The sequence below is a fragment of the Rhamphochromis sp. 'chilingali' genome, assembly GCF_963969265.1.
Source record: "Rhamphochromis sp. 'chilingali' genome assembly, chromosome: 5".
Classification (NCBI taxonomy): domain Eukaryota; kingdom Metazoa; phylum Chordata; class Actinopteri; order Cichliformes; family Cichlidae; genus Rhamphochromis; species Rhamphochromis sp. 'chilingali'.
Genome location: NC_137932.1, coordinates 40,263,363 through 40,272,740, shown reverse-complemented (window position 1 = coordinate 40,272,740; position 9,378 = coordinate 40,263,363). Strand labels below are relative to the sequence as shown.

At 40.0% G+C, this 9,378-nt stretch overlaps 1 protein-coding gene across 2 annotated transcripts in view; it reads left to right on the top strand.

Annotated features, from left to right (window-relative positions):
* Nucleotides 1-9,378, top strand: part of hykk.2 (hydroxylysine kinase, tandem duplicate 2) — a 35,056-nt gene continuing 25,678 nt past the window's right edge. The window contains exon 1 of one of the 2 annotated variants that reach the window (XM_080882948.1): nucleotides 1-267. The gene's annotated coding sequence lies outside the window, so the exon portion shown is untranslated. Of the gene's footprint in view, nucleotides 268-3,263; nucleotides 3,331-9,378 lie in introns of those variants that run through there. The other variant, XM_080882949.1, reaches the window with a different exon arrangement.

Below are 9,378 nucleotides of genomic sequence, written 5' to 3'. Positions count from 1 at the left end.
GTTATTTATTTTCTTTATTTATTGTTCCTTTTGGGGTAGGAACTAAGGTTCATTCTGTGTTGCACACAGGCCTTTTTAAGTGACGTAAAGGGAAGTAAAAAGCATGTGCAAGAAGCTAAGTTAATAAGTTAACTAAGGCAGAAGAAGGAATAAATAAGCAGTTTAAAGTAAAAGAAAGCTGCAAAGAAGAAGAAATTGGGAATTATTTTTGTTAAGTTTTGTTCCTGAAGCGGACTCATTCCCTCACGGTTACGTGCAGCCAGCGAGGTACGTTAACTGTGTTTGTTTATCGCGTATTTGTTAACTTGGGTTTAAATGTTTATTTGTAATATTTATGTTGGTCATTCTGTACTTTTATGTAATAACAGTTTGATGGTGGATTTTATGGTGTTTCTGAGGAGAAGTGTGACAGAAGAATAAATCCATCTGTGAATGAAGAACCGTGGTGTCGTGTATTAACTGGAGGGAGTGATAGAAATTAGTAACAGGTGCACTGGAGGAAGCAACAGTGAGACAGTAGTCTGACTGATTTGGCAAGGCTAAGTGTCACTGCTGGGAGCATGAGGTAATACATGGACCATACATAGGTTGCACAGGTAGCCCAGGTCCTCCAGGATGGCACATTATACGTGCCATTGCCAGGTCTGCAGTCTTTCCCAGCACAGTGTCAAGATCATGGAAGTGATTCCAGGAGATAGACAGTTACTCTGGGAGAGCTGGACAAGGTCTTAGAAGGTCCTTAATCAATCAGAAGGACTGCAGCATCTGCTCTTTTGTGCAAGGAGGAACAGGATGAGCACTGCCAGAGCTCTACAAAAGAACCTCCAGCAGGCCACTGGTGTAAATATCTTTGACCAAGCAATCAGTAAAAGACTTCACGAGGGTGACCTAAAGAACTGGCGTGCTCTTGTAGGCACTGTGCTAACTGCCGGACTCTGTGGAGTCTCACTGGCACTTCCCATAGAATATCAGGCTTAGCAGGTTCACCACTGCTGCCCTGTACTTCACACTGAGCACATGTGACATTTGTGAATGGATCTGGAGAAGCTATAACATCGTTCAGCATAACTGCTTTGGTGGTGTATCAATGATGGTCTGGAGAGGCATATCCATCTAAGTTCTATAGGCAAGGTAATGGTATGCTGACTGCCATTAGTTCTCAGGATGAAATCCTGATCCTATGCAGGTGTAATGGGTTCTGGGGTCCTCCTGGTGCACAACATTGCCTGGCCTCATGTGGTAAAAATATGGAAGTAGGGACTTGAGGATCAAGGAGGTGATACCATTGACTGGCCCCCACACTAGCCAGGAGCTCAGTGACGCCCTGGATCAGATCTGGGAGGAAAACACATGCATGATTATGTTCTGATTTGTTGTCAAGGTGATCCTTTACGTTTTTTTTGAGCATCATATGTTTGAAACTCTGTATTGCTCATAGTATAAAAAATAGCAGGTGGCTTGACAATACATTGTTAATCATCAGGAAAATGGCACAGGTGTGCTCCAAATCATAAATTGGGAAGTAAATGTCCAAGATCAGTGTGTTAGTGGATGCTTTGCTACTGCCAGAGGGAGGCGATCAACAGAATGTGAAGACCACAACATTAACATCACAAATAAACGAACCTCGTCTAACACAATTTACAGACTGCCCACATCACAGCTACTCCAGAAACGTGTGGAAAACCACACGGGCTTATATAACAGGTGAGGTCTGGTATTGGCCCAATGACAAACCAGACCTCATTTTACTCATTATCCCTGCATGTGTCAAAAGTCATGGTGGTACAACAGCAACACTAGTTTACAAAGAGTTTCCAAATTTATTCTCAAAATTTTTTGCAATTCTTGTTTTATGCAACTAACAATCCTGGGACAGGTATTCAGACTAGAGGCACACCAGGATAGGCCTTTTGATCAACTACAAATAATAATAATAATAATAATAATAATATTAATAATAATAATAATAATAATGACTATTTATTTAATAAAACAGGGTTAGAAAGTGCTTCACAGTTCAAATAAAAACCACATATTGAGGATAAGTGTGCATGTTAAATCAAACACACATAATCAGCCATAACGACAGACATTCACACAAACATGCACGTGTGCTTTCAAACTATGGCAGCAAATGAAGGGGGATGGATTAAGGAAATGATAACTTATAAAAATGAGTTTTCAGCATTCACTTAAAACAAATAACAGAGTCAGCCAACCTGACTGGCTGAGCAAGGCTGTTTCACAGTTTGAGTGTCACACCCTCAAAGGCACTATCACCTCTGGTTTTAAATGGGCTTCAGTGAGCTTGTACAATGTGAAGGTATAAGATATTATTGTATTTTATAATATTGCATGGTGTTTGTTGATATGATCTCAAAATGGGTGGAGGTTTTTCTTTTAGAAATCAGGATGCAGGTGGAGTGGCCAGTGCCTTCTTGAGAGAAATTTCTGGAGAAACAGCAATGGCTAGCATGAATCCAAGTCGTTCATGCCAGCCATTGCAAGGGGATGCAGATGTTACATATCTATAAAAGACTACTACATGCGAACAGGGCTGTCTCTTTCTAAAAAGAAAAAAAAAAAGCTCCCTGGGCTCTTTAAAGCCCCTTTCTTGAATTAAAACTGGAAGATAGCGCTATCAAATATAAAGAATATGAAGACTCAGGTGCGTAATGATGAGGGATGCAGGGTAAACTAACAAACTCTGACAGACTGATGCCAGACATGCAGCAACAAAATAGCTCCAAGACTGGTCGACCAGCTGATGTTTTTCCTTTGTTGTCTACCCACTGGCTTTTGGGGAGGCAGTTGTACGCAGGTGTAATTAAATGTGTAAGAATAAAAAGGAAGAGTGAAATAAAAATTCCTAAATGAATACATTTACTTTAATACATCTATCTAGCTATATTACAAATTTAGTATTGAAAACCTAGGTCTGCTGCTATATCCTTACTGTATGTATTTCATATATGCATATTATTTAGATTTAGCAAATTTAACAATTTTATAAAAGTCAATAGAATTTTAATGTCAAAGGATGGTTTTGCTGGCCCTAAATATCCCTTTGACAGCTTTAACCAATCATTATTTATTTAAAAACAGAAACACGGTTATTTTACAACTGTTAAAATAACAGGAAATACTATATCTATAAAAAACAAAACAAAACTTGAAATAAATTGCTTCACTATAAAGCTGCTTTGGAACTTGTTTTCTTTGAGCTTTTACTTTGAAAGAACAGGAAGCAGACGCTTTTCCGTTACACGTAGTGGCATAATATCACAGTCCCTCTCATTTCACAAAGTTGGCATACAGAAAGCAGAGGTAGGTCTACCAGAATTTTTCCCTTTTGTTTTGCATTTGTTATTAATTACTTGGCACACGAGCAAGTTATGAACTTTTCCTAAAGCGTGCACAAGGCTGTGTGTAAGTGTGCAAAACAGACGGAGAGTGAGCTAAACATTAGGAAATGAGGATGATGAAGACTTAAAATTTATTTAAGTTAGATTCCTGAACAAATGCATGAAAAACACAATGTAGGGAGTTCATAAACACAAAGACTGCTAACATGAAACAAGCATGCAGCATGAACATATTTTTTTACTGTTAGAAGAAGTCAAAGAAGTGGAATCAGTGAGTGAAATCCTGAATATTTCTGGTAGACTCTGATGACTTTATTAGTACTAGCTAAGGTTTCTAGCTTATGCTAAATTGGTTTATTTCAGCTATTTCAAAGGCTTATCTTAGGAATTTTCTTTTATAAAGACTGAGTCAATTTAGCAAATATAAAACATATTCTAATTGCTATTTGAGTGTGTTTTAATGGCTTAAAATTAAACACAGTCTGAATACAGCTACTAGCCTGTATTCAGCCTGTATGTAGCATATATAGCATCTATGGCTTTTTTTTGTCAAAGATGTTTTGCTGATGTTGTTTTAAGGGGACTGACAAAATATACTTGAGTAAAATATATTTTATTAAGCTAATTTAAGTTAGTGCAATTTCAAGATAAAACAGAGAAACCCCCAGCAATCAGATGACTCCCTATGAGCAAGCATTTTGGTGACAGTGGGAAGGAAAAAACTTTTTAACAGAAAGAAACATCAAACAGAACCAGGCTCAGGCAGGGCTGTGACCGCTTGGGGGTGAGGGGAGGAAGACACAACATAGACATGTTGGCAGAAATTAACATTAACTACTGATTAAATGCAGAGTGGTGTATAAACACATATGAAGTAGGAAAAAAAAGGTGAGTGAAAAAGTAACACTGATGGGTAGCCTCCAGCAGCTTAGACCTATTGAAGTGTAACTGCATAGGGAGAATTTAGGATCACCTGCTCCATCCCTAACTATGTGCTTTATCAGAAAGGAAAGTTTTGAGCCTAATCTTAAAAGTACAGAGAGTGTCTGTCGGGCTGGACAGACAGACAGAGGGTGGAGATAAAGAGTCTAGATAAATATGAGTGGCATTAAAGTAGCTGTACATAATGTTATTTCTGTGAGATGGTTATGAGTACTTTTTTCTCTAATAGTTGAAATTCGTGAAGTCATTACTAGTAAAGGATTAATGGAATGCTTGCTTAACTCAGCAGAACTCTGATCTTGCAGCCTGTCTACAGTCGTGAGAGAAACCTAGGCTTGTTCTTATTGTCTTCTTGGCTGCTGTTGGTTCTGTGGTCTCTAAAGACGATCCTACGCTGCTTCAGTAATATGTAGGTCAATCTATGACTGATAATGTTTGATATCAAGGTATGCTTTTACTGTATTGGCAGTATGTTTGGGATCATTGTCGTGTTCAAAAATGAAGACATTGCCAATCAGACGCTTTCCAGACTGTATCGAAAAAAAGCATAATGTTTCCACTCACATGCTTCACAGTGGGTATGGTGTTCATGGGATGCAATTTAGCATAGGGCTGCTCAATTAATCGAATTTTAATCACGATTACGATCTGGGCTTTCAACGATCATTAAAAATGACTGAGCCGATTATTAGCCCCTCCCTCGTGCTTTACTCTCGCGCTGCTCCGTGTGGCAAATTGAGCGCACCTCTCTGCATTTCGAACACGCATCACAACAATTAAGAGGACCCGAGGGAAGCTCGGAAAGCTAAGCAGAAGTTATTTGGAGAGGAGAGTGACTGCCGTTGGTTGAAAAGAGAGGTAAAAAAAAACTTCAGTGGTGTGGAAACATTATGGGTTCGCGGAGTCAGACTTGGATCAAGTAGACATAGTGTGTAAACTTTTCTACGGTGTCATAGCTGCACCACAGAGCAACACTGCAAAGTTCACTAAACATAGATGTTTACATTTTTCATTTATTTTTTATATTGCAAACATTTGCACTGTTATCAGTATTTGCACGCTATTTTATATTATTTTTTAAAGTCATTATTCAACACATTGTTATTGTTAACCCTTTAAATCCCCGTAGAACCGGAACCGCGTAAGCTAGCGCAATAATTTGTTTTGCATATGAAACCGGAGGAGTTGTACTTACATCTTATGCCATCAGCTTGTCCTCGGTCACGGTTTCCTTCCACATTTAGCTTTGCAAAAATTGCATAAAAAGCGCTTGCAGGAACAAAAACATAATATTCCAGAAACACGCTTTGCCGATCCGATCAGCTGTTCGTAACACTTCCCACATTGAAAAAGACGTCAACGCGAACTATCGCATGTCTGCCATTTCCTGTCCGAAACCGGAAGTGACGTCATTTTGGCGGAAAATGTAGTTTTTTACTTGTAGGCCTTAAAAGCCTATACTGGTGTTTTTATAAGTCATGTTTGACTCTATACTTTTCTGAATAGTTGCTGGGATGCTTAGAACTCGAATTGCACTGCTGGAATCAGTTTGTTTTGATGCACATGCTGTTTTCTTTGCAAATTTGCATCATAGGATTGTTTTTTGTTTTTCCTGCAGTATATAAAAATTGCTGTATCTCCAAAATAAAACTATGAAGACACTCAAAATAAATTTCCTGTGGTGGAAAACTATTTTTTGCAACTTTTTTGTATTTAAAGTTTTGAGGGATAAGCCTCTTAAATTTCCCCAAGTAGAAATATATGTAAAAAAACAAAACAAAAACGATTTTCAATTTTTTTGTTTATTGCACTTTTTTGCAATTAATGTAATTACTATGGACTTAATGCATACATATTATTAAAATATGGGCTATAACAGTTGCATTGATGTATAGCAACTTGAAATGCTCCCAAAAATGGCACTACAGCATGTAAAAAAAAAAAGAAAAAAAAAAAAGTTCTGGCGGACTTGGTTCTATGGTAGGTCTTAAAGGGTTAAATAAATATCGTCAAATATCTCAATCTCAATTTCAGTGAAAATAATCGTGATTATCATTTTTGCCATAATCGAGCAGCCCTAATTTAGCATTCTTCCCCCTCCAAACACGGCGAGTGATATTTATATCAAAGACTTCTATTTGGGTCTCATTTGACCACATGGCATTTTAATCCATGACGACGTAGTGTGTTACTAATAGTGAACTTTGTTACTGTGGTCCCAGCTCTCTTCAGGTCATTGACCAGTTCCCCTCGTGTAGTTTTGGCCAGGACAGCTGCCTCCTGCAAAGTGGCAACTTTTTGTTCATTCAGGTACAGCACTGTACGGTCAGGAACACAGTTTTTGAATTCCTCCAACAATACCAGTTCACGCAATGCGTTAAACTCTGAAACTTTGCTTGCTTGACACCACCTATCAAATAGTATCCCTTTTTCCCTTGCAAACTCAAGGAATGTTTGAGCAGTGGGGCGATCGTGGCTCAAGAGTTGGGAGTTCGCCTTGTAATCGGAAGGTTGCCGGTTCGAGCCCCGGCTTGGATAGTCTCGGTCGTTGTGTCCTTGGGCAAGACACTTCACCCGTTGCCTACTGATGGTGGTCAGAGGGCCCGGTGGCGCCAGTGTCCGGCAGCCTCGCCTCTGTCAGTGCGCCCCAGGGTGGCTGTGGCTACAATGTAGCTTGCCATCACCAGTGTGTGAATGTGTGTGTGAATGGGTGGATGACTGGATATGTAAAGCGCTTTGGGGTCCTTAGGGACTAGTAAAGCGCTATATAAATACAGGCCATTTACCATTTACCATTCACCATTCCTCAGGGTCCTGAAACGCTGCCTGTAGGCTTCAGGCACCAACTCATAGGCTCTGAGTATAGCGCTTTTGACATTGTCATACACAAGACTGTCCTCGATAGTGAGAGCTGTGCATACTTCCTGTGCCTTACCAATTAATTTGCACTGAAGCAAAAGGGACCAAACCTCCTTGGGCCAAAGTAAAGCCATAGCAATGCGCTCAAACGCATTAAAATAGGCCTCCACCTCAGTCTCCCTGAATGGTGGAACTAGGGCAATGTTTTTGCCTACATCGAATGTCGGCGGTGCACGAGTAGGGGGAGAATTATCTGAAGGATTACTATTGTTATCTTCATCCTTCACTGAAGATGGAGCAGAAGGCTCAGGAGACAATTTGTTAGCTTGCAACTCCAGCTGACGCAACCTAATAGATGTCTCAGCTTCTAGCTGCCGACACTTTAGCTTGAACTCAAGCTCATCCTTACGTTCCCTTTCTTTGGCCTCAAGTTCAAGACGAGCTAAACGTACCTTTAAGCGTGCACTAACACTGGGATTACTGGATTCGACAGAGAAGGGCTCAAACCGTGGAAGAGAGGCTGGTGGCTTTCCCTCACCTGGTTTGACCACTGTAGGTGTCCCCGCCCCCTCCTCAGCACAAACCTCAGGCTGATCAGAGGTTTCGAGGTCTGACGCGTCATCCCCCGAGTCTACGTCTAAAGGGAACACACCTTTCCCAACCAACCCACTGACAACAAGAGACTAACTCGCTCTTCTTCATAGACTTAGCCACAGGGATTTCATAATGCGCGGCAACGGCAAATAAATCTTCCTTCCTACATGCATCAAGCTGGTCTAATGCAGGCTTAGCTATAAAATCACCCAGGCTAAACTGGGCCATATCCAAAATTAATCCCGGACGAGCCCCAACTTATGTTACGCCCCCCCTTGAAAACGAAGTGTTGACTGGAGTGAGGGGTAACACAAAGTGAAAGAGAACACATGAACTACTGGAGAATAGATGTCATTTAAACGTGATTTATTGCCCAAAACTACTACAGTAAAAATAAACACAGGGAAGCTCTTTTCTTCAGGGTCTCCAAGGCCAAAACAACAAACAAAACACCCCCTTTAGCTAAAAATCAAACCAAGTACTCACTAACCAAAACAAAATACAATGGCTGAGCTCCCTGTCTAACCAAAAACAGGAGAAAACAGTTGAAACCAAAATGGCAGAGAACCCCTACCTGCTTCCACAATGATGAACTAATTAACACAATAAGGGCACACCTTTGCTTACAATAAAAGAAAGAAAACCAAAGTTCCACAGAGTTTAAGTTCTCACACACATACACACTAAGGCCCGCTGCCCTAAACACTACAGCTCACAGCTCTGGCAAAAATGGGGAAAGTGGCAGGGGTGTGGCAGTTTAGGATGGCAGACTATATGCCGTGGCTGACGAGCTGGAACACACCTCAGCTGTGGCTCATGAGGCAGACCTGCAACACAAGAAAAGGAGAAAAAAAACCTCTTCTACAGAGGGAGAGCCACTAGAGGTCAGCGACCGTAACAACGATATAGATTTGAAAATTTGCGATAACGATATAACTGACGATATAATTGACGCAAAACAAAATACAACTCTACAACTTTATTAGTGGGGAAAAAAACCCATCAATTTCTTTTTGTTTAAACAAGCAGCTGTTTATTTTAACGTGCATTACAGCCTCACAAAATTCAACAGTGGTTATACTATGAATGAATGCGTATTCATAATGATACGTATGAAGCGCCTTGAGGCGACTTTTGTTGTGATTTGGCGCTATATAAATAAAATTGAATTGAATTGAATACTGTTATATACATGGTTATCCATAATCATGTATATCCACAAAACTTAAGAGGTGCTTTGCAACAAAAGTGCAGTGTGCAAAATCAATAAGTCAAATAATAATATTGCACAAACTCTTGAGTAAAAACAAAACAAACAAAAACATAGATAAATTATGCTACTGCTCCCGGAAGTTTTTCTACATTTCAACTTTTAAGATTATTTGCCAGAAACACTAACATGTTCACAGATGCGGGCTTAAGGGAGGACCTTTGACAAGTTACATTTCCACCTGTGCTGAACAACCTTTCAGATGCAGAGCTAGTTGCTGGAATGCAGAGGTATTTCCTAGCTAATCTGCTGATGTGGGGAAAATTTACTGTGTGAACTTTCCACCACGAAAGAGGATCACACTCACTGTCTGCTGGTGGACTATTCACATAACTGCTCAGTTCA